Genomic DNA, 20,928 nt, shown 5'->3' on the forward strand with positions numbered 1-20,928 from the left:
TACCCTCTCGCAAGGCGCACCACAACTAAACCCCCAGTATACAGTGTTTGCATTTCCTATGCTCAAGGCGCACAATCCTACGCGCAATGGCAGGTCCAACAATTCCTTGAGTGAGCGAAGCGTCCTTGGGCAAAACGCTACAGCATGTGCTCAAACACTAAAGAGAAAAAAAAAATCCAAAGATTAGCAGATAAATGCAAGATCACAATGCTCCGATACCAATGTCACGTGCAGCGGAATTGAAATGGTGAAGATCTAGGTTTTACACATCCACAAATCTTTTACTTCCTTTCCTTGAGTTAGTAAATGCATTTAGCTTGAATGATGGTTCCTTTTACCTTTCCCTGAAGAGAGGGATGAGAGAGAGCAATAGAGATGTGGAGAGAGAGAGAGAGAGAGAGAGGACACACCGGAGCTCGATGCTGCCCCCGCTCATCCCCCTCACGCACGCTTTGCACCCCTGCAACAAACTACTGACTTGTCAAAGCCCTGAAGAATAGAGTCAACTTATAGATGCCGGCCGAGGGGCCTAAACCCTAAGAAGAACAAGTAACAAAAGAAGAAGTCCTACCAACTTATGAACACCCCATCCGATAGGGCCCCAGGTGACATAAAAGGAAATAAAGCAGGACCCACACACACACACACACACACACAAGAAACTGCTTAGCTGCTGATGACGTGGCAGATTTTCGAAAATTGTGATGGCTAATGACGTGGCAGGCTGTACGGATTTCCACGTTTTGCACTGGCTAATAACATGGCAGCCTGTACGGATTTCCATAAATTACGCTGACAACTTTTTGGCATTGCTTTTGGCCCAGGAGCTTTTGAGTTAAAAGACTTTTCATGAAAAACTGCTTTTCGGGCCTAGGGCCTTTAAATATAAGGCTAGGGCTCATTCTCCAGCATGCTTCGTGGAGAAGGTGCAAAGTCTGGAATACCGGCTTGTACTGTGTTGATGCAATATAAAGAAAGTCTGTTCAATCTGTTCTTTTCTATTGGCATGTGGTGCCCCTCTTGTGATAGTGGTATCAGAGCATCAAGCGTGTGCTTCTCTGAAACCATACCGGTCCTACAAAAGAGCACACAGAGCTATTGGAATTTTATTTGAGGTATCTTCGGTCTCCGACCCCGGAGTTATTAGCCACTCCCACCCTTACTTCATCCCGCATCGCGGGCGCTCCCGTCTTCATCGCTGTGTCTTACAAGGCATAAAGCCATAAAGAACCCAAGACTTGGAATTCATGGATTCGGCAGAATATTTGCAGTTTCTACTCAACGAGCTTCACGACATTCTTTCGCGGCATCCGCAGCAGAATCTTCCGATGCTGCAAAGTTTTCAACAATTTTTGAGCTACATGTTACTCCCTCTGATGCCCAAGGTGGTACCTCCTCCTCTGGCACCAGAAAGTACGAGAGCTTCCAACCGGCAACCTTCTCAGCCGTCTGTTCCGATCGGGGGAGTCTTCAGGAATATGGTGCAACCATCTCACCCTCATCCAGAGCAACCGCCTTTGCCACCGCCATTGCCACCACCTCCACCAGGCTACAATGGTTGGAGCCCATATGGATACCCTTATTTTCCATACCCAGGATAAGCGCCTAACCAACCCAAAGATTTCAAAGATGGTGGCACGACAGTCAAATTTTTCACTTTTTTCGAGGTGAAAGATCGCAAGAAAGCATTGCAGTTCCTACAACAATTCGACAACATCTATGCTTTGGGGAACTATACAAAAGAATCCAAGATTTCTCGAGCAGCGGGATTTCTTAAAGATAATGCTATGCAATGGTGGAGTTCAATCGCGACACAACTGCATGCTCCAAAGACCTAGCAAGCTTTCAAGATAGTTTTTGCACGTAGTTACATGACTTCAATGTTTGAAGTCCGGATTTTGGCAGAGTGGGGCAACTTGAAAACGCTTGCCACCGAAACCATGGACGACTATAACCAAAGGTTTCTCGACGTGTACCTTCCGGTGTCTTTCTTTAGATCTGTTCCCTTGGAGGCCCAATGCGAGCGATACACCATTGGACTACCATCACCATTGCAGGAATATTGTCTATCCAAGCAAGTCTCCACCATGCAAGAACTTATGGACCATGCCACAGTCGGCTACAAGCTCATGAAGGGAAAGCTAGAGTCCTCTTTAACCCCTTGTCCTTGTAGTTGTTGTCTAATATTCTGAGCAAGTGGGTCTTTGGCAATTTGAGTCTTCACCTTAGAAAGAAAAGTAGAATCTTCAGGAGCTTGGCTCATGGTGGCGTTTAGCTTAAGCTGCTCAGGTTTCAAAATCACTGACTCTTGTTGATCAAATGTTGCGTCGCCTTCTCTAGGTGCAAGGTAGGATCTTCTTGATAAGGCATCTGGCTTACCTTGTTGACGGCCAGGCCTATAAGAGATGAGAAAATCCTCCGCTCGCTACTGCTACTTGCTCCCCCCCCCCCCATTGCCTCCTCGCTGTCTCGCCTACCCCCCTGCTGCCCCAGCTCACCCCCCGTTTCGCGTTGCCCTTCAGCCCGCCTGCTGCCTCCATTTCACGCCGCCATCCCCCCCCCCAATCTCCCCGCCCGCTGCCGCTTGAGCACCTGCGCATCCCCGCCTTTTCCGCCCCCCCGCCTTCCTTCCCTTTTCCCTAAAGCCTCCTGCAAATTGGTTCTTGCAGCACTGTCTTTTTTGGGCAATGCTCGGCGCACTCATTTGCAGTTTCTCTCCGCCGCCCGTTCTTTCGCCACAGCAGTAGACACAGATGGAGGCTCCAGCTCCGCCACAGAGGGACTCGTCCGAAGCCCCCTCGCCCGACCCCGCTGAGCCCACCATTCGACTTGCTCTTTCGCCGATAGAGCAAGCGAGCCTAGCCACAGAGGTAGAGCGATTGCAGGCGACTTATGTCATCTGCAAGATTCTCGGCACCCGACCCAACAAAGGAGAGCTGCGTGACCTTCTCCAGGCCCGCCTTCTCGCAGAGGTGGGCAAGATCTTGGACGTACAGATACTCGAACAAGGTTACTATCAGATCGAGTTTGAGACCTCCGAAATGGTGTCCAAGGTCATCGCCATGAGTCCACTAACCATCCGAGCAGCACGTGTCCACTTTCGACAGTGGAGACATGGTTTCGACCCTGCTTCGGATGTTCTAGTAAAAGAGGCAGACATCCCCATCTCTGTCTGCTTTCTGGGTTTGCGGAGGGAGTGCTATCCACTTTTATCCAGATCGGCTCAGCCATTGGGACTGTCCTGGAGACACCTCGCACGGCAGCCTTAGTAGCTGCCAAGGCGGCTGACATTCCCTCAGTTCGCGTTTTGGTCAGACACTCACACGCTCCCGAAGGTTATCTTCTGCCTCGGGTGAGTGGGGGATGGTTTAGACAGAGTGTGGAGTATTCGAGCCTCCCGAACCAGTGCTTCATTTGTCGACAGATGGGCCATCCAGCGAAGGCTTGTCCACGGAGGAGGCCTCGACCTACACCACAGCCTCAGTCCCAGCCTGTAAGGGCTGGCCAGCAGACACAGACAGAGACAGCGCACACAGACAGAGCCAACTCTGAGCCTGGGACTCCAACGGAGGAGGGATGGCAGCATGCCCGTGGTAGACGACGACGGGGACCACAGCGTCAGCCTGGCACTCAGAGTGGTCCTCAGGCGCCTACTCAGCAGCAGTGGGTTCCCACGGGGAACCGTTTTTCTCCTCTTGAGCAGGATGAGGTCCCTGCTCCAGCCCCCACCCCAGCTTCACCCTCGACAACCCCTCCCCCCCCCCCAGAGTTCCCCCCTCTTCCTCATCCTCCCCCCCGCCTCCTGCTCCCGCCGCCTTTTCCCCCGCCCCTCTTCTCCACCGCTCCACCCAGCTCCTTCTCCCCCCCCTCCTACTTCAGTTTCACAGTCGACCCAGGGGAAAGGGCCTTCTCCGGCGGCTAGGAGATCTCTTGGCAGCACCTTTGCCATGAGTTGCTTAGCGAGAGAGGGACAGCCTTTCTTGTGGCCCCCTCTGCAAGTACAAACATCTTCCCTTGCATCTATCCCTCGTGGTCTGACGAGCATTGACATCCGGCGCCGATGGGACTTCTTTGACTACGGCTTCACTCGTTTTCTCGGCAACCCCTCAGTAGACCATGAGGCAGCCTGCTTCAGGGTCCATGTTCTGTTCCTTGCCGCTAGGGGGACAGAGGCCTTGGACTCGACAGTTGGCTTCTCCTTCCTCCTTTGCGACAAGGACAAGACAGAGTGGACTCTCGACTCAGTGTTGGGATGGTTGCACACACAGTCCTAGAGTTCTCTCACCACATGGAAGAACTAGGAGTTACAGACATGCTCCAGACTTTGTGGCCATTGGCCAAGTTTGCGGTGACACCTCTAGACTCAGCAGGATGTAGACACATTGTGGTTTACTTTCTTGCCGATACACAATGTTTGCCATGTTATGTATACATTCATGAGGACTCCAGGACAAAGGAGGTTGCTTTACATACGGCTCACTCTGCTTGGGCTTGGGCCAAGCACTCGTGCAGTCACGCCTATCTAGAGGACGCTCGGATCCGGATTACTCCCCATCCAAGCCAGCCTCGAAGATAGCCCGTCTAGCTGCTGCGACAGCAGCTGTTCTCTCTCGCTCCCCATGAGGATCGTCTCATGGAACGTGCAGGGACTAGGTAGGCCCCAGTTCAGCGTCAACAAGGCCGACTGCGTCAGGAGCTTCAGTGCTGCCTTGTGGGAGGAGAGATTGATCTCCTTATGCTTCAGGAGCACCATCTGTGTGAGAGCCGCATTAGACGTTGTGCTCAGCTCTTGCGTGGACGATATGATACTTTTTGGTCAGCTGCTTTTGGACCTGGAGGCATCCAGGGTGGGGTATGTATGACTATTGTGGACTCTTTGCAGCAGGCCATTGTGGGCAGAGGGATTATTGTGTCAGGCAGGGCTCAATGGATTACTATACAGGTTTAGGGTGGCCTAGTGGGTTTCCTGAACATCTATGCGCCCAATGTGGCGAGTGCTCGTGCAAAGTTTGGGTCACAGATAGTTGAGTCTCTGCCGTAGGCAGAACACTGGTGCATAGGAGGAGACTTCAACATGTTGGAGGACCCTTTTGACAAGATTGGTGGTAGCCACGCTACTGTGCATGGAGTTGAGCTGGCAGCTTGGGACAGGTTGTGTATGACTATGAGGGTTTCGAATGTTTGGCAACACTCTTATTTAAGAGGCCCCCAGACAGCCTTGCCTTCTCTCGATCGGACCGCAGAGTGGGAGAAGTGATTCTATCGCGGATAGATCGCTTCTACACTAGTGACCACTTCAGTGACTTGGGAGGGACAGTGGGCATCCTAGCAGGGACCTCCTTCTGGGACCATGCACCAGTGATCCTCACAGTGGCAGACAAGCAGAGGAGTGGGAGCACGATGCTTCGCATCCCAGAGAGGGTCTTGTTGGACTCAGCACTTAGAGAGCGGGTAGAGGCTCTCTGGACAGAGGGCTTGGACAGGCAGGATTCTCCTGCTGACAGAGTGGCCTCAGGCCTAGCTCAGATTAGCCGCTTTTTTCTCCAGGAGTCTCTGGCTCGCCGGGCTGTAGCGAGAGAGGAGGAGCAACGTCTCAGACGGGGCTTTGCTTCATTACAGAGGATGCAGGAGCAGCATCCAGACAGTCCTTGGTTGGAGGAGCAGTTATAGCAGGCTCGACAGGAGCTTGCTAGCACAGAGGAGACGCGACATGAGTTTTCTTTCCACCAACAGGCATCTCAGTGGACCAAGGTGGGCGACAGAGTGACTGGTGCTTTCTTTGAGGCAGTGGGACCTCGGCATTCGCATGCCAAGGTCAATCAGTTGAGGAGGCCCAACGGGTCAGTTGCTTCTGAGCCCGAGGATATGCGTGCAGTTGCTGTCTGCAGAGTCTCAGTCAAAGCGTCAGAATGCATGCAGGGAGCAAGTTTGGGCACAGATGCCTTGTCTTGTGACTGAGGAGATGCGTCAAAGGCTTGAGCTACCACTTCAGCTTGAGGAGCTGCACACGTCTCTTAGGGCCCTCCCCCGTGGTAGCTGTCCAGGTGAGGATGGGTTGACACCGTTTTTTCTTGGAGTACTGGGACCTGCTTGGCCCAGATCTCTCTAGTGCTTTTCAATACATTTTGCACACAGGAGTGATGCCTAACAGCATGAGTGAGGGCCTGATCTACCTCATTCCTAAGGAGGGTGGCTCCTTGGATGAGATTCGACAGTACCGCCCCATCACCATCCTCAACTCGGCCTACAAAATTCTGGCCAAGGCTCGGAGTTTGAGGATTTAGCCACTTCCAGAGAGCCTTATACATGGGACTCAGACAGGTTTTGTCAAGGAACGCAGTATCCTTGACAACATCTTTACTTTTTGGGAGGCTTTTGCCCTTGTACGGCTCAGTGGTCAGGACCTCGTGATTCTTCTTCTCGATGTTGAGAAGGCATACGATAGAGTTGACTGGGACTTTCTAGAGGGCACTCTTCGCAGGATGGGCTTCTCAGATGCTTGGATCATAGGGGTGTCAGCTTTGTACAGACAGGCTCATAGTCTCGTACTCTTGGCACGAGGTAGAGGTGATCGCTTCATGCTTACACGCTTGCCCCCTTCCTCTTTCTGTTCTACGCGGAGGCGACGAGCAGGTTTTTATTGTCGCAGCAGGTTGGTCCACGGGGCTTAGCACTCCCTATTCGCGGAGATGAGCTACTGGACGCTGAGTTTGTCGACGACTCAGTCTTGTACTTAGATGGCCAGGAGGCCAACCTTCACAGGTGTGAGCAGACTCTGGAGACCTTCTGTTGTGCATCGGGCGCACTGATCAACTGGAGAAAGACAGTGGCTTTCTCGGTTCGTAGTGCTCCTGTGCCCGATTGGATGCCAAGAGAGGGTTTTAGGTGGATCCCCCCAGGGACTGCAGTTCGGTACTTCGGCTGTCAGGTTCGTTTGGACTTGTCTCCCGAGCAGCAAATTGCTCCCCTTCTCCTGTCTATCAGGAGAAAGTTGTTATATTGGAGCTCAGCACAACTTTCTTTGGCTGGCAGAGTAGTAGTTGCCAACCAAGTGTTGTTGGCGACTATGTGGTACATCACTTCTTGCTGGATCTTCTCAAGTTCTTGTATTAGCCAGGTAGAGAGGCTGATCAGGAACTTCCTTTGGTCAGGACGTGATAGTCAGATAGCCCGAGCCAAAGTGACTTGGCAGGTCATCACTCTTCCTTGTTCACAAGGAGGGCTTGGGATCATTGATCTGGCACAACAGAGCAGATCCCTTCTTGGGAAGTTCATCGTCAAAGGACTTCTTCCAGGTGAGGAGCCCTGGAAGGAGTTCTTGCTACAGCGGCTTCGTGCTAGGGTGCCTCAGGCAGGAGGCCCTTGGCAACCTTCGACCAGATGGATCTTTACAGAGATGCGTAGAGTTGGTTTGAGCAGGAGACTGGAGGACCGCTTCGCTGTGAGTTTGCTTCGATCTTGGGAGCTCTTGCGGCATGGCTTGGAGCAGAGACAACCTACGTGCACAGAGGAGCCCCTACGGCCCTTACTTCATTCAAATTTTATTTGAGGTATCTTCGGACTCTGACCCTGGAGTTATTAACCACTCCCACCCTTACTTCATGGCACATCGCGGGCGCTCCCATCTTCATCGCTGTGTCTTACAGGGCATAAAGCCATAAAGAACCCAAGACTTTGAATTCATGGATTCGGCAGAATATTTGCAGTTTCTGCTCAAGGAGCTTCACGACATTCTTTCACGGCATCCTCAGCAGAATCTTCCGATACTGCAAAGTTTTCAACAATTTTTGAGCTACATGTTACCCCCTTTGATGCCCAAGGTGGTACCTCCCTCTTGCAACAGAATGTACGAGAGCTTCCAACCGGCAACCTTCTCAGCCGTCTGTTCCGATCGGGGAAATCTTCAGGAATATGGTGCAACCATCTCACCCTGATCCAAAGCAACCGCCTTTGCCACCGCCATTGCCACCACCTCCACCAGGCTACAATGGTTGGAGCCCATATGGATACCCTTATTATCCATACCCGGGATAAGCACCTAACCAACCCAAAGATTTCAAAGATGGTGGCACGACAGTCAAATTTTTCACTTTTTTCGGGGTGAAAGATCGCAAGAAAGCATTGCAGTTCCTACAACAATTCGACAACATCTATGCTTTGGGGAACTATACAAAAGAATCCAAGATTTCTCGAGCAGCGGGATTTCTTAAAGATAATGCTATGCAATGGTGGAGTTCAATCGCGACACAACTGCATGCTCCAAGGACCTAGCAAGCTTTCAAGATAGTTTTTGCACGTAGTTACATGACTTCAATGTTTGAAGTCCGGATTTTGGCAATGTGAAAACGCTTGCCACCGAAACCATGTACGACTATAACCAAAGGTTTCTCGACGTGTATCTTCTGGTGCCTTTCTTTAGATCTGTTCCCTTGGAGGCCCAATGCGAGCGATACACCATTGGACTACCATCACCATTGCAGGAATATTGTCTATCCAAGCAAGTCTCCACCATGCAAGAACTTATAGACCATGCCGCAGTCAGCTACAAGCTCATGAAGGGAAAGCTAGAGTCCTCTTTAACCCCTTGTCCTTGTAGTTGTTGTCTAATATTCTGAGCAAGTGGGTCTTTGGCAATTTGAGTCTTCACCTTAGAAAGAAAAGTAGAATCTTCAGGAGCTTGGCTCATGGTGGCGTTTAGTATAAGCTGCTCAGGTTTCAAAATCACTGACTCTTGTTGATCAAATGTTGCGTCCCCTTCTCTAGGTGCAAGGTAGGATCTTCTTGATAAGGCATCTGGCTTACCTTGTTGACGGCAGGCCTATAAGAGATAAGAAAATCAAACCTTGATAGGATACCACTCCACCTAACTTGGCGACGATGCAAGACGTGGGATGCCATGAAGTATTCCAAATTCTTGTGATCTATATAGACAGTGATCTTATGAGGAGCTCCTTCAAGTAGGTGACGCCAAGTGTCGAAGGAGTCGATAATTGCCAAGAGCTCTTTGTCATGGATTTCATAATTGATTTTAGCAGCTGAGAACTTGCGGGAATGAAAAGCCACTAGATGTACTCGACCATCCTCTCCTACTTGGGATAGAATAGCGCCAAGGGCAAAATCTGAAGCGTCTGTTTCTAGGATGAAAGGCTTTGTAGGATCTGCGTGAATTAGAATGGGTGCGGTCGTGAAAGCTTGCTTGAGAGTCTGAAAAGCTTTCGTGGCCTCCAAGTCCCAGACAAACTTATTATGGCTTGTCAACCTTGTGAGTGTTGTAACCACCTTGGAGTATCCCTGTATAAAGATACGATAGAAATTTATAAATCCGAGGAAACATTGAACATCTCTTACCGAGGTGGGTGTCTCCCGATCAAGGATGGCTTGAACCTTCTTTGGATCCATGGAGATTCCCTTTTCAGAGATAACATAACCAAGAAATTCCACCTTAGATTGATGAAAAGAGCACTTCTCCAAGTTTGCATATAACCTTGATGCATGAAGCTTTTCAAGCACTAATCGTACATGGTGCTCATGCTCTTCTTGATCCTTGGAAAATATCAAGATATCATCCAAGTATATTACCACAAAATAATCCAAAAGATGTCGTTCATTAAATGTTGAAAAACTGCTGGGGCATTTGTAAGACCAAATGGCATGACGGTATATTCAAATGGCCATACCTTGTGCAAAAGGTTGTCTTCCATTCATCACCTTCTTTGATTCTGTCTAGGTTGTAAGCACCACGAAGATTTTTGTGAATATTCTTGCCTTGCCAAGGTGCTCAAGAAGCTCTTGGATCAAGGGAAGGGGATAGCGATTCTTGATGGTGATCTTGTTCAGGCCCCTATAATACACGCACATCCAGAGAGTTCCATCCTTCTATTTTACAGGAAGGTGCCGTTTGAGATCATTGAAGGTGCTCCGAAGGTTCCACCCTTCCTTAGCATGAAAGATAAGATTTTTGAAGCCGACCAATACACGAGGGACTTGGACACTGCTTTTGCCAAGGTTCGGGAGGATTTAGCGAAATCTCAGGAAAGACACAAGAAGGCAACAGATCGACACTGTTGCGATTTGAAATTAAAGAAAGACGATTGGATGCTGTTATGTTTTGAGAAGGCACGCCTAAGAAAGAAAAAGCGAAAGGAGCAGCTTTTTCCAAGGCTTAGCACGAGGTACTATGGCTCTTTCCAGATAAAGAAAAGATAAATGATGTCTCCTTTAGACTGAAGCTACCCGATACTTGGAAGATTCACAATGCATTTCATGTGAGTCTATTGAAGCCTTTTAAAGGCGATGTGCCCGATGATGGGGAGCCACATGAGAAATTTGAAGTGGAGGAAAGCGAGGAGATACTCGTTCCAGAACAGATTTTGGCACACAAGGACAAAAAGATAAAAGGTAAAGTGATTAGGCGGTTCTTGGTTAAGTTCAAGAACTATCCTGCGTTGGATGCGAAGTGGATACAGGAGGAGAACCTAGCAGATACTCCTCAGATTTTGGAACTTTACCTTGAAGCATTCGGTTTAGCATAGTCTACTCCGATAGAACCCCGACTTCAGCAAGGGTGAATCTAGTGCAGCGGGTTTGCACAAGAGGGAGTCACTTCGCTCCTTTGTCAACGGATTACCACGATTTTAAAAAGTCACTGATATCCCCCTTTGGGTTTCAGGGATATTGATGGGCTGACAGTATTCTGTTGTATAACTTTATGACAAGAATTCCCAAAAATGAAAATGATTGATTTGTACTTGACTTGTTTGAGTGTAGGAACAAAAAGACGAAATGACTGCAACATTTTGGTCTCATCAATCTCTATAGACATGCTAGCAATAAGGATTAGTTAATCGGGCATCCGTGAGGTCCCAACTGTATCTAGATCAATTATTAAATACGTTGCTGATTAATCATGGTCTTAGATTTGGAATGAATTTGTATATGATTTGTCATGTAATGTCTTGTGATGTCAAGTGATGTCGGTGATGTGACTGTCGATTTGTACAAGTGCTAGATGTGTTGTGTCCAGTGCGTCGGTACTAACAGTCGGTGTCAACTAAGACAGTCTATGGCCTCTGTCTGTTTTGCAGGCGTAATCAAGAGCGATTACAATTCTTTCAAGAGGGGGGTATGTCAGAAATTGGTGACGTGGTTGGCCCCTGGACACACACACACGCGAGGAGTACTGCCCGCCTCGGCCTACTCCAACGGAGCGTCAAGACATGGAGCGTCGACAATTGTTTGCGAAGGACCCAAAATTGGCAAAATATATGAGCCAAACTTCTTTCGATGAGGTGCACACGCAGTGGCGGAAGACCACAAAACCACCCCGCAAACCCGCTCTCAAGAAACCTCCTACTCCCAAGGAGTATACAGAGCAAGAATTAGAAGAGGTGGTTGATGCACGAATTGCTTAGCTTTTTGACGCACAGAACAAAGCTAAAAAGCACAACAAAAAGCAGAAGAAAGGCACTGACTTCCCGGGTTATCTGGGTCGTCAGTCTACATTTGAAAAGGCAAGAAAGCAGAAGAAGCGTGTTCGATTTGAAGGAGTACCCAATTCTTCTCCTTTTGACAGTTCTTCTAGCTCATCGAACTCGAGCGAAGAAGACGGAAAAGGCAAAAAGCGAAGCAAGAAGCAACGCTTCGGTAAGGGCAAGAAAAAGGCAAAGAAGTCTAAATCTCGCCCCGTGGTTGACTGTTCTACAGAGGACTAGTCTACAGATAGTTCGAACTCTAATGACAACAGCTTTTATGCAAAGAAGAAGAATTTACAAAGCCAGTTAGTATGACTTTCTGGAAGACAAAAGCAAGAAAGTCCGAGAGTCTAAGGAAGGTGGACAATCAATTAAACTTGACACGTTTTCTCGTTATAGAGATGCTTCGAAGGCTTTGTCTTTTGTACAGCAGTTTGACATCGCTTTCGCGGGAGGGCGTTACTCAAAGCACTCTAAGATTCGGAGAGTTGCCTCTTACTTTAAGGGGAATGCTCGAACTTGGTGGTCCAGGCTTCTATTAAACAAGACAGCGCCAGTTAAATGGCTGAAATTCAAGAGGCTTTTTATTTCTTCTTGGCTGACTCGAGAGTATGAACGCGACATACGAACTACTTGGAACCATCTTCAGATGACCAAGAAGGATACAGTGGACGCTTATTGCAAGAGATTCTGGAGCTCTTTTCTACCCGCCTCTTCATTTAAGAAGATCTCGTTCAAGGAACAGATTGAGTGGTTTACCTTGGGTCTTCCTACAGAGATCCGAGATCACTGCTTGGAACAAAAGTTAGCTTCCATTCAGGACTTGATGAGTCATGCGAAACGGGGTTTTGCCACACTCTGGCAGTTTGACCTACCCCACAGATGAGATCATGACGCAAAGAGCCAAACAGACTTCGACAAATGAAAGTAGAAAGAGGAAGAGCAATCTAGAAAAGAAAGAGGAAGAGCAATCTGGAAAAGAAAGAGAAGGATGCACGACCCAAACTCACTCCTCAGGAGAGAGCTCTCTACATCAAAGAGGGGAAGTGCTTTGGATGCGGGGAAACTGAGCATATCTCCGTGAAGTGCCATAAAAAGGCACCGAATGAACAGGATGAAGAAAGGTTAGGGAGTTTGAAAGCAACTGAGGAACGTGGCAGAAAAGGCAGATGAAAGCAAAACCGCTACCATTGCGTGGGGCCCGAACTGAATCAAATGAATGAAAGTACAAAACTTTGCCTCTTTTAGGGCAAAGTGAAAGATCAAAAATCCCTCTTTTTCTTTGATGAAGGAGCCAAGGCCAACTCCTTTTGGCGGCTCGATTTGGAATTATGCAAGACAAGCTAAGGTCACAGGCAGAGGTAGTTCTAGCCGCACCCGGACGGGATGTTGTCATTACACCGATCATTGGCAAACTTCGTTTGCAATGTTAGGGGCGTTTTAAGGCACGAGGATTTCTACGTAATTCCCTTGGGAGGTTGTGACGTCCTACTCAAAATCCCTTGGTACCACAAGAACAACGCCATGGTTGACTACCGGGCCGAGAAAGCGACTTTGACAAATGAAGGGCACAGACATTGTACTTGATGAAATTCAGTTTCTTTATTTTCTGGAAAGGACTGAATGATGATTGAAGGTTGAATATATTTTGACCTCGAAAAAGAACGCCAAGATTTTCTCCACACTCATGCCGATTGCTTTTGAGAGGGCCTGCCAGGAGAGTTGCCACTAGCTCATCCTGAGGATCATACCATTGATCTGATACCTGGAAATACACCACCGAACCGGCCTCCTTACCGTGTGAGCCGAGCCCACAGATACACTGTTTGGCACACAATGTCTCAGCAACAGGAGTGCAGATGGACCCGGCCAAGATAGAGACTATCTATGATTGGCCCGATTTGAAAAATGTCCATGAAGTTCGAAGCTTCTTAGACTTACGTTCTTACTACCGACAGCTCATCAGAAAGTTTACAGAGGTTGCTTACCCCTTTGCATTTCTTGACTTAGAAAGGAGTTCTTTTCTCGTAGGGACCCACAGAGGTGACTGTCTTTCAGACATTGAGAGAGAAATTGACTACGGGACCAATTTTGACTTTGTCGGACTTGCAGAAGTCATTTGAAGTATATTGTGATGCTTGTGGTCGTAGTTTGGGTGCGGTCTTAATGCAAGAAGGCCATGTCATTGCTTACGAGAGCCGATTTCTCAAGGCCGGAATTGACAACACAGATTTATGAGAAAGAGCTTTTGGTGGTTATCCATGCGCTTACTCAGTGGCGGCACTACCTACTCGGAGCGGATTTTACTGTCTTTACAGACCATCAAAGTCTACGCTACTTCTTGTCACAAAAGCATCTATCGAAAAAGCAGATGCACTGGGCGAACATCTTGTCACCGTTTCACTTCCAGATTATCCATGTTCAGGGACAGAAGAATTTGGTTGCAAATGCTTTGTCTCGGAAGCCGTTGGTTCTGGCTATTTCCACGATTCACCATAGGAGCTTCGAGGATATGGTCGACCAATATGCCACGGATACAGATTTTGCAAACGTTTTCACACGGATACAGGATGGGGAGACAATAGCGGGATAATCCATTCGGGATGGCTACTTCATGAGGAAAACTATGTTGTACGTTACACAGCCGTTGAGGGAAAAGGTTATGACCGAATGCCACTGTCCACCTTTTACGGGTCACCGCGGCATTGCTACCACCTTGAGAGGGGTAGAGAGATACTTCTTTTGGCCGAGACTCAAGAAGGATGTAGACGAGTTTGTGCGTAGTTGCTTGGTATGCCAGAAGGTCAAGTTTGACAGGTACAAAAGCACAAGGATTGTTATAGCCTTTGCCCATACCCACCCGCCCCTCGGAAAGTATTGCAATGGATTTCATTTTTGATCTCCCAAGAACACATAGTGGTCACGATGGTATCTGGACTGTTATTGACAAAATTAGCAAACAGACTCATTTCATTCTAGTGAAGAAAACAGTCAAGGCGAATCACTTAGCGAGACTGTTTGTGGCCCAGATTTTCAGATTACATGGCATGCCCAAGACGATTGTCTCCGACAGGGACCCGAGATTTACGAGTTTGTTTTGGAAGGCAATTTGGGAGAACATTGACCCGCGGTTGCAGTTCTCATCATCTTTCCACCCGCAGACTGACGGGCAATTTGAGATTGCCAATTCAGTTGTTTTAGATTTATTGAAGTCTTACATTTCGGATCAAAAGACTCAAGGATAGTATCTACCTTGGTGGAATTTGCCTACAATAACACGATACACTCTTCAATGGGGAAGGCGCCATTTGAGATTATTGAAGGTGCTGCGAAGGTTCCACCCTTCCTAAGCACAAAAGATGAGATTTTTGAAGCCATGAGTACACGCGCGACTTGGACACGGCTTTTGCGAAGGTCCGCGAAGCTTTGCAGAAATCTCAAGAAAGACAGAAAAAGGCAGTGGATCGCCATCGTCGCCATTTGAAATTGAAGGAGAATGATGGGTGCTCTTAAGATTTGAGAAGGCACGCCTAAGAAAGAAGAAGGAAAAGGAGAGGCTTTTTCCAAAGCTTAGTATGCGATACTACGGACCTTTCCAAATCTCCGAAAAGATCAATGATGTCTCCTTCCAACTGAAACTGCCTGACACATGGAGGATTCACAATGCATTTCATGTGAGTCTCTTGAAACCTTTTAAAGCAAATGTGCCCGAAGATGAGAAGCCTGATGAGCAACCCGAAGTGGAAGAAAACTAGGAGATCCTTGTTCCTGAACAGATTTTGGCACGTAAGAACAGAAAGATTAAGAAGATTAAGGGTAAAGTACGAAGGCGGTTCTTGGTTCTATTCAAGAACTATCCTGCTTTGGATGCGAAGTGGATGGAGGAGGAGGACCTAGAAGATACTCCTCAGATTGTGAACCTTTACTTTGAAGCTTTTGGTTTAGCACAGTCAACTTGGCCGGAGATTTGGTGCAGTGGGTTGCACAAGAGGGAAGTTACTCCGCTCCTTTGTCAACATATGCCTTGATTTTGAAATACTAGAGTCACTTATGTCTCTTTGAGCTTTAGGGATACTAAGAGCTGACAATATTCTGTTGTATGACTTTATGAACCGGAATTCCCGATAATATGATACTGATTTGTTCTTGACTTGTTTAAGTGCAGGAACTGATAGACGAAATGACTACAGCATCTTGGTCTGACTGATCTCGAATAGACATGGTTGCAATAGGGATTAGTCAATCGGGCATCTATGAGGTCATGAGTGGATCTAGATGCAATTGCTAATTGCATTGCTGATAAATCATGGTCTAAGGTTCGAATGAATGTTGAATGTGATTTGTCATGTGATGTTCTGTGATGTCCTGTGATGTGACTGTCGATTGGTACATGTACTAGATGTGTGTTACTGGTGCGTCGGTACTAATAGTCAGTGTCTCCTAAGACAAATTATGGTCTCTGTCTGTTTTGTAGGCGTAATCGAGGGCGACTACAATGCTTTCAAGAGGGGGGTATGTCACAAACTGGTGACGTGGCATAACCCTAACACACGCACACTCTCTTGCAGTGGCAAAGCCCCTCCCGGAAATCACGCTAAAATGGTGACGTGGCAAGGCAGTACGGCACTAACACGTGGCATTGCTGTATGGACTTCCGCAGATTGCGGCGCCATTCACGGAAAAGCAGCAACCGTACGGATTTCAGCTTTTGGGACTTGCTTTATGCTACGCAATTAGAGAGAGAGAGAGAGAGAGATTGTGAAAAGCAAAAAGCTTTTGCTTTAATTAACAAGGCTTTTGATTTCAGCTTTTGGGGCTCTGCTTTTAGCATCCCTTGTAATCTTTAAATATGCGGGCAAGGCCTCATAACGCAGAGCATCTGGACGCAAAGTCTGAGTGTGAGCGCCTGCCTATACTCTTGTACTTTGAACACAGATTTATACAAAAAGAAATACCGAAAGGGACGCCAGTCTTTGGGGCCAATATCTCTAGGCACGGAACTCCGCCAGGCCTGTGTCGAATCAATTGTGAACTGTGAATTGTTTTGAAGTGATCTTTTGTGGTGTCGCAGTAGATTCTCGACTTGGAGTGTCCAAGTCTGTTACAGTTGATGTGCATTGGGCTGCTGATGTGGCAGAATGTACAAAATTCCGTAATTTGCGCTGGTTGCTTTTTGCTGGCAGATTTTGGAGCAAAGCTTTTGAGTTTAATAATCTTTTGAGTTAAACTTTTGGGGCTCTGCTTTTGGGGCAACCCTTGTAACAATAAATAGGTCTTTTGGGCCTCATTACTCAGAGCATCTGAAGCATTTGGACGCAGAGTCTCAGAGTGAGCACCCGCGGGCTTATTTTACTTTGCTCAAAGATTAATATAAAAATAAATACCGAAAGGGGCGCTAGTCTTTGGGGCCAATACCTCTTGGCACGGAACTACGCCGGGCCGTGTCGTCTTTTGTGAACTGTTTTGAAGTGAATCTCTGCTGTGTCTCGGTAGAATCTACAGACTTTGGGTGTACAAGTTTGGTACAGCGAGCAGCCCTGTTTCACCCTAATAGTGGAGTGAACCAAATCAAAAATCCCCTCTGGAGTGCGTACATGTCCCACATGTCCCACTACTGACTTGTATAGAGCCATGATCCCCCAAATCAACTCTTTTGGAACCCAAATCTCTTGCAGTCTACGCATCAATCTAGCTTTGGGCACTCTATTGAAGGCTTTGCGGAAGTCCACAAAGCAACAATCGAGCCGTCTCCCACGTGATCTCCCCTCAATAATGGCTCCAAGTGTCAGAATATGATCAAGAGTAGAAAAATCCGCATGTCCTCCTCCCCGTACACCCTCTCTCTGTGCACATCTACTCAACTGCTGCTCAAGGATTTCTACAGATTCACTGGCACAAGCAGTTAGTTACCGTTGATGTGGAGTTCACACTGGACAGACTCTCGCTTGGGCAATGACACGTGGCAGTGATACATGAGGTGGTCTAGTGGACACCGTGGCCGGATCACCACCACCACAATTTGGAGATAGACTTAGCTGAACTAGGATATTTTGCTAGCCGTTGGTGGCTGTTTATGATTGTATAAATGTGTGGTTGGTTCTAGTAGTCGGGGGCATCACTTTCTATGATCTAGTGTCTTGAGTCTTGAATCCAGCACCACACATCTGCACCCTCCCTGCACATTGGAGCCTCGACACCCCCATTGTACCTAAGTCCCAGGCTTGGAGCTGAGTGTCCTGCCAGCCAGAGTCTGTCTAGTTCTATGAGTTTGTCAAGTTCCATTGAGCTCTGCTTTGAGTTGTTGTTCCATTGTTGTGTGATGTTTTCTTTTTGTTGGAGTGAGGTTTCACGCATATTGCACTTGAGGAGCACCCACTGTAGAGAGCACGACACCATTTTCCTGCTACAGTTTTGTGTGTGATGCTTGTGTTTGTGTGCTCTGCATGTGTTTCTATGTCCATGTGATTGCACGTGCAAGGGGTGTCTATGTGCGCACACGCAAAAGCACACGCGCTTTTGCGTGTTTCGCTTATTTCTTTGCATGAGGTTTTGTTAGTTTTCCCTGTTTGGTAAAGACCTCGTGCTCGGCTTGGGTTGGTGGTGGTTCTGGGGTGTATTGGGTGAGGGTGTTTCAACCTCATCCTCGGCTTGTTGTCTACAGGTTGAAGAGCGTCATAGCCATGATGATTGCTATGAGGGATGGCGAGAGGCTCTCTCTCTCCGGGTTGGTGTTTGGTGAAGTATGGTCATGCAATGGTGATGCTTCTTCTACTGGGGTGCGCCGTGGGCCTTGGAGATCTGGAGATGGATCGTGGAGGTTCTCTGGTGCCCTCCGACGATTGGCTGGCCTGTTTTTACTTCAGCTCTCTGCTACAATTTTCCCTTCCTCCTCTCTCTCCAGCTTATGTTGTATCACCCATCTCATGTAACTCTGTATCACTCGTGGTTTTTCATCTATGATTTGTTGTACTTGGTGTATTTCAGAGGTTCTTCCACTACCAATTCTCTCTTGAATCTATCGCCAACGGGGCTGATGTAACAGTCTTTGTGACTTGTTTACGTAATACAAAGGGTCAAGCCCTCCTTTTCTTGCAAAAAAAGAGAGACAAGCCAGACAAGAGGTCTTACATATACAGGGGATGAGATCTAAGTTTTTCAATCATGCCTCCACATCTACATGGATTGCTAAGGCAAATAGGATGAAAAGATTTCTTTCACCTCTATAGGGAGAGAACTCCAGGCAATACTCTTCAGGCACTCAGAGGTGCAGACAGCATGGACACAGTGTTGACTATAGCTAGTACGGAGTTCTATTTAGACTGGTTCACTGCATTGCCGATCATGAATAATATGTTTCATGTCGCGACATGTGGTCACGCACTAATCGGAGATTTAAGTCACTCGTCTCATGAGCAGCAAACTATGGAAAGACTGCACAAACACCACATTTGGTCGAACCTTAATTGCAATGATGCAGATGCTTATGAAGATGGTGATTTGGCAAGAAAAGGTGCACACTCCATGTAAAGCGGACTAAGAGCGATGGAGCTTCCCTCTGTCCACTGTTGCAGTTTACATTCACCAGCTAAGAAATTCCAAGCAAGTCATGAGTAGGGCGGGTTAATAAGCTTGATGAACACTCTCTCTCTCTCTCTCTCTCTCTCTCTCTCTCTCTCTCTCCGACGCAGTCGATTGTCACCAAGGGTAGCAGCAGCCAACCAGTGCTTGAGGGGGGGGAATGTTCAAGTGGCTCAAAGATCAGCTGAAAGCTGTGTGTGTGTGTGTGTGTGTGTGTGTGTGTGTGTGTGTGTGAGTGAGTGAGAGAGAGAGAGAGAGAGAGAGAGAGAGAGAGAAGGGGGGGAGGGGGGCCGGAGGCTCTTTACATACCGTCTGTGTCGTCGCGCATGCGCATTGCGACCTGGCAGAGTCCAAATTTCAAATCCTGCCACTGGTTTGTAAATCCCAGGTTCGATTCTCAGCGGCATCTTTCACATTTTAATTGCACCTTAAAATCTTGCATTATGCATAGCTTCTACAAGAGGTGCAGTTTGGTTTATTGCCTCTACACAAAGAAAGCTATAGATGGTAATGTTTTTGCATCATGTAAATGTCCTCATGAAGATCACCGTGTAAGAACGATGTCTACAGAGTCATTTGGACTTCATTTCCTCTTTGGCAACCAAAGCAAGAATTGTCTGTAGAGTAGTCATTTTGATGATTAGCAAAAAGACCTCTTCAAAATCTATACCCTGCTTTTTCTTGAAACTTTTGGTAACCAATCTAACCTTATACTTAGGCTTAGCAACATTGGGTGTGATACTCAAATTGTAGACCCATTAGCATTCTTCCCTTTTGGGAAAGGTACTAAGTCTCAAGCTTGAATGTTTAGCAAAGAAATTATCTCCAACTATAGACATTTGTCACTTAAGCTTGTCATCCCTCAACATAACTCCATAGTAGGATGGCTCTCCCCAATCTATCAACATAATTTAGTTTAAACTTGGCACAAACCTTTCAAGCTGCCTAGAAATTATAGGTGACCTTCTAAAAGATACCCCATGGGCCATCATTCCTCCCCATATCAAAGGACTTACATATAGTTAAAGCACACTACATTTATATTTATTATAACAAAAGATGGTTGTAGTTTATGGTCATCCAACGTTATCCCCTCATTATGATAGGGCTCACCAATCAAGGAAAAAAATTTGGTTTATGCAAAGATTATCATAGTTTTTTCATCAAATAATTATATTCCTACCTAATTAGTGGAGAAAAGGGGAGTTACAGCCATGGTAGGGAATCCCATGGATTGAACCCCGATGCACCAAATCAAAAGACTAAGTGAGATGTTGAAAATGAGAGCTCCCACCTCATATATATATATATATATATATATATATATATATATATATATATATATATATATATATATATAGGCATGGTTGAACTGGCTCGATGTACTAGGTTGTGTTGCCAACGGAACATAGAAGGAGCCATTTGTTACCTCCCTCGTGATAGTAACACGCCCACGCAATAACTTCTTCATGTAAAACTCACACGGCTAAATTGCAACTAGGTCACTTACAGTGGTGTCAGCAAAGTTAAGGCAATAAGGCTCTTTCCTCCCCAAAATATATTCGGAAGTTAAAAGCATGTTCCAAGGGATGGGTCCCATACCCATTACCCCTTATGTTCGCATTTTTAAAACATGGGGAAACTCAGGTACCTATATCATCATGTTAAATATCGACTTAACTATACCTTTCCTTATTAAGTGCCTCCTATTGATATTGATACTAAAGTGTACTTTTCTTTATTAAGTTCATCCTCTAATACTAAACCACATTTGCACATTTGATACTAGGCTCAATAAATTATGGCTAACATAGGGGACTTATAGGTCAATCCAAGCGGTGTTAAAGCTTGACTATCTTTAGCTCAAAACAAGGTCAAG

At 47.0% G+C, this 20,928-nt stretch overlaps 1 protein-coding gene across 9 annotated transcripts in view; it reads right to left on the bottom strand.

Moving 5' to 3' along the window:
• LOC147431462 (uncharacterized) overlaps nucleotides 1–19,508 on the bottom strand; it is a 69,462-nt gene extending 49,954 nt beyond the window's left edge. For 5 of the 9 annotated variants that reach the window (XM_086494051.1, XM_086494054.1, XM_086494058.1 and 2 more), the window contains exon 1: nucleotides 19,359–19,508. The gene's annotated coding sequence lies outside the window, so the exon portion shown is untranslated. Of the gene's footprint in view, nucleotides 1–410; nucleotides 432–18,929; nucleotides 19,122–19,358 lie in introns of those variants that run through there. The other 4 variants (XM_086494055.1, XM_086494052.1, XM_086494053.1 and 1 more) reach the window with 4 other exon arrangements.
• Between the last annotated feature and the right edge of the window lie 1,420 nt (nucleotides 19,509–20,928).

This window comes from Adiantum capillus-veneris, chromosome 21, assembly GCF_014529385.1.
Source record: "Adiantum capillus-veneris isolate H3 chromosome 21, ASM1452938v2, whole genome shotgun sequence".
In the NCBI taxonomy this organism is placed as follows: domain Eukaryota; kingdom Viridiplantae; phylum Streptophyta; class Polypodiopsida; order Polypodiales; family Pteridaceae; genus Adiantum; species Adiantum capillus-veneris.